This window comes from Oryctolagus cuniculus, chromosome 2 (genome assembly GCF_964237555.1).
Source record: "Oryctolagus cuniculus chromosome 2, mOryCun1.1, whole genome shotgun sequence".
NCBI classification, from domain to species: Eukaryota; Metazoa; Chordata; class Mammalia; order Lagomorpha; family Leporidae; genus Oryctolagus; species Oryctolagus cuniculus.
In genome coordinates, this window is record NC_091433.1 from 57,538,153 (window position 1) to 57,543,145 (window position 4,993).

Here is a 4,993-nt window from a genome sequence, read left to right on the forward strand (position 1 = left end):
GTGGTGTTTAGAAGGAAAGGAGAATATCAGGAAATCTTCAGAATTCCTACTCCCTTGTCCCTCTTCAGGTCTTTTAGAGGCCTGCTGAACCTCAGATGTCCCTGAGGGTTCATCATTGTATTATTGTTACTACAACATACATCCTCTGGACAGGAAGAAAATAGCTTGAGTAATTGCTGAGAAGACTAGAACAAACTAAAGAATTGTTCTGCTGTTACAAACAACTATAACTGTGTCTCAAGATGTATGGTATGAAGTGCAAGTCAGTGTATAGAATTAATTTGTAACTACTTTGCTTTTTAAACAATTTCTTTATTAAAACAGTACCCATTATTTTGGATATCCATAATCCTTCTATCTTCCCTGTTGCCTGTTCAATTTACCAATAAATTATGATAATATAGATACTGTGGGATACAATTATATCTCCTAGGGTATTAAATCCCACCTTTTTTTTTAACCAAGTAAATTACTCTTTAAATTTTAAGGAACATTGAAAGTAGATGATCATCACATATTTTGTAATCATGTTTATCAATATTTCACTTAATATATAAAAAGTTCCAGGTACTCATTGCATAAAATTTTCATGAGCTAAATTATTTATTAACAAATTAGGAATAAAAATAAAAGTAGAGTGGGAATGAGGGAGGGAGGGAGGAGGGTATCATTATGTATGTATCATTATGTATGTATCATTATGTATGTATCATTATGCTTAAAACTGTATATATGAAATACATGAAATTTATTCCCTTTAGAGAAATAAAACATTATAAAAATCAGTAGAGCAAATTAAATCTTCCTTTATTCCTAAAATTTCTTCATTCTGAGCCTCCTTTTCTTTGAATGTCAAAAATGTTCTCTAAATTTTTAACTTAATCCATTGATTTACTGGAAAATTCAATGTTTGCTTCCTAGTCACAGTATGATTTAGCTATTCTTTCTAGGTTACTCATCACCCCATTCCACCATTTCCTCATTCCAAGAATATATTTATGTACTTAAAAGTATCTACAATAGTAGAGATTAGTCACTTGGCTAACCCCTATATGCTAGGAAGACAGATTGTCACCTAGACTATCATAGATGTGAACAAGCATCTTACCTGTTTTTGATAAAGCTGCTCCACATATGTAGTAATTAGCATTTTCATGATGAGCAGCATGTTCTTATAGACTTCTCTGGCATACTTGATCTTCATTAAGGTGTAATTTTGCTTGATCGTACTCTCCGTAGCTGCCTTCATGTTTGCACAGATCTCTCAGAAAACATCTCATTTTGCCAACTGGTTATTTATGGCTGTTAACTAATGTTCCTCAAAATTCTACTGGGACAAGGGAAAGTTTGAGGCAGGAGGTATTAGTTTCTATCATCTCTCATCTGAACCTGCCTCTCTAGCACCTGTGTCCCCCCCCCCCCCCGCCACAGTGTCCCATCAGGCAGAAGGTTGCATCCACTGAGGTGCATAAACTCCAGCTGAAGAGGGAAATTTCAATAGTTCTTTTCAGGATGATTCACCATCCTTATTCTCCTAATCATCTCTCTCATTTCAGTATTTGATATTGAACTGACGGTCTTCAGAAGAGACAAAGAGGGGTGAGTGGTGTGGTATAGTAGGTTAAGCCTCTGCTTGCAGCACTGACATCCCATTTGGGTGCCGAACCCTGTCCCAGATGCTCCACTTCTGATCCAGCTACCAGCAATTGCACCTGTGAATGCAGTGGAAAATGGCCCAAGTGCTTGGGCCCCTGAACCCACATGGAGACCCAGAAGAAGCTCCTGGCTCCTGAATTTGGATCAGCCCAGCTCTGGCTGTTGCAGCTCTTTGGGGAGTGAACCAGCAGATGGAAGATCTCTTTATCTCTATCTCTCTATCTCTCATCTCTATCTATTTTCTATCCCCACTTTTTTCTCTGTATCTCAGCCTTTCAAATAAATAAATATTGAAAATAGAAGAGGCAAGGAAAATGGAATATACAGGAAGCTATTGTTACCTCCAGGTCCCTTATTGTGTAAGGAGACCGAGCTTGGTAAGGAGAGAAAAGCTTGCCACTATGAAGAAAAACAGGGTAAAAAAAAAAAATCCAGCACCTCACTGCAGCAGAAATGGTCATTTTTTGTTTCCTCTATGATAGTTCTCCCTTAGAGATGAAAAGAAGTATCTCACTGTGGTATCAGAATGGCTGTGGACACCAGCAGGTCCTGAACATTCTTCTAAGAAACCCCAGGATAACATTAACATTAGAGCTCTATTCCCTTGTGAACTATAGCCAATACTGCAGAATTTCATTGTCAGAACTGTCTGACCCTGTGGGAAAATATATAAGGTGTGGAAAGAGCAATAGATGCTGCCTAAAAATTGACAGTTACCAAATTTACAGTTACTAGAGAAAAAGAAAAATAATGATATTTTAGATGGTTACTGCTAAAAAAAACTAACACATTCTCTTTTTAAAGATAAGGAAAAATTCCAGTGAAATTAAATGATAGGCTCAAAGATACAATCAATGTTCATTACAAGTTGAGTCTGGTACAGTGAAGAATCTATTACTCAAGTTAACACTTCTCCCACTGTATCACATTATTCCTAACCTAATAATTTTTATTAATAAATTATAATTAATGTATTATCATAAATGAATCACACAACAGACATTTTTCCATCGTTATTACTGTATTGATTATTGGCTGAAAAAAATTTAAAGAAAATATTTTTTAATTGCCTACAAGCTACTAGTCACTTGGCTAGGCTCAAACAGGTAGGATGGTTTAAAGTGAAAAAATATATTAAATTTTGGCTATAACTTATTTAGCGATACAGAATTGACAGCTATAGAATAATAATTCAAGATCGTAGATGGAAAACCTTAAGCATGCATTTTCTGAGGTTTATGAAGTCCTCTCATTCATATAGGAATGAAATCTTTATGGTTGGTAAAATTTTGAAAAACTTCATGCACAAGGTAAATTATCTGTGCAGGAGCCAGCACCATGGCTCACTTGGTTAATCATCCGCCTGCAGCACTGGCATCCCATATGAGCACCCTTTTCTAGTCCCGGTTGCTCCTCTTCCAGTCCAGCTCTCTGCTGTGGCCTGGGAGGACAGTGGAGGATGGCCCAAGTGCTTGGGCCCCTGCACCCGCATGGGAGAACAGGAAGAAGCACCTGGCTCCTGGCTTCAGATCGGCACAGCGTCAGCCGTAGTGGCCATTTAGGGAGTGAACCAACGGAAGGAAGACCTTTCTCTCTGTATCTCTCTCTTACTATCAATAACTCTACCTGTCAAAAATAATATAAAATAAAAATAAAGAATAAAAAATAAGAAATTATCTGCGCAGTGTGGAAAAATGGTGATATTAGATAAACATGGCTTTATGATTAAGGCTGTAGAAGCACCATCTGTTATATTAGTTCTACATAAACATTGACAATCTATGTGTATGAATGTAGAGGCAATGGATAGGTGAAACTTTTTTAATGTTATTGTGTGTATATATATATATATATATATATATACATAAATGACTAGAGTGAGGGGCCGACGCTGTGGCATAGCAAGTAAAGCTGCCACCTGCAATGCCAGCATCACATATGGGCACTGATTCACGTCCCGGCTGCTCCACTTATGATCCAGCTCTCTGCTACGGCCTGGAAAAGCATTAGAGGATGATCCAAGTGCTTGGAACCCTGCACCCACATGGGAGACCCAGGGTAAGCTCCTGGCTCCTGGCTCATGGCTTCAGATCAATGCAGCTCTGGCCATTGCAGCCATCTGGTGAGTGAACCAGCAGATGGAAGACCTCTCTCTTTCCCTCTATCTCTATCACTACCTCTTCCTCTCTGTAACTTTGCTTTTCAAAGATCTTTTAAAAAAATGACTAGAGTTCAAAGTTTGGCACTTTTTTCAGACTATTTTTCTTCTTTCTCTGTTTTCTTCCACTTTCTCATTTTTCTTACTCAACATTTATGGAATAATCATGTTATTAACTTTCTGGCAGAAAACATGAAAGTTATACACCTCACCTTTAGAGATTTATTTGGTCATCATACATTTTTATACTACTGACATCCCTCTTTTGAATTTTATTCCATAGACAGTTTGTGAATTTAAAAAGAAATGAGAGCACACACATGTGGCACCCGGCTGGAGAAGCATAGAGGCTGGGCACAAAACCAAGTTGTCAGAACTTTTGCTGCACATGAAGTTCCTGCAAAGGGCATGGGATTTGGAAACCAAGAAACAACTCAAAGAGGAAGAAAAGAAAATCATTAGTGAAGAACACTTGTACCTAGATTTGCCAGAGCTGAAAGAGAGAGTTTCATAATAGAAGAGCAGAGTTTCCTGTTGTGTGAAGACCTTCTCTATGGAAGAATGCATTCTGAGGATTCAATCCTGAGGTTGGAAATTAATGCTTCACATGAAAGCTAAGAACAAAGCACAGGAAGTTGAAGATGAAACAGAGGAGCTTGATGTGTCAGAGGAAGAAATGGCTAGAAGATAGAGACTTTCAGTGAGAACAGTTGGAAAAAGTTTGCCAAGAAGAGAGGCTGTGCCAATTATGAAGACGTTGAAGCCCGTCAAAGTAAAGATGTTCCTAAAGACCCAAGATTGAAGTAGACGCCCCAAGTTACAGCTCAGCGAGCAGCTCATTTTGGAGCTCATTCTGGTGGCGTCTCTCTCATGATTAATACTGTACTATTTATGCGTGAAATGTGTCCTGGTTTTGAAAATATGCTGTTTTTGAAACAAATGTTTGGTGAATGTCATGTCCTTTGCTCAGCGGTTGTCATCTAAAATGGGTTCTTGGCCCTCGATCTTCCAACGTCCATAGGCACAAGCTTGCTTTCTAAAGGGTGTATTTATTTATTTTTTTAAACTCAACTGCTTTTTTTTAATGCAGCTCTCCAGTCACTAGCCTTGCATTGACTTCATAGAAATTACTGCCAATGTTTGCATTTTACTTTATATTATTAATCATGTCAAACCGAT

At 37.9% G+C, this 4,993-nt stretch overlaps 1 pseudogene; it reads left to right on the forward strand.

Moving 5' to 3' along the window:
• Positions 1-2,057: 2,057 nt before the first annotated feature.
• LOC127489525 (M-phase phosphoprotein 6 pseudogene) lies at positions 2,058-4,616 on the forward strand (annotated as a pseudogene).
• Positions 4,617-4,993: the final 377 nt, after the last annotated feature.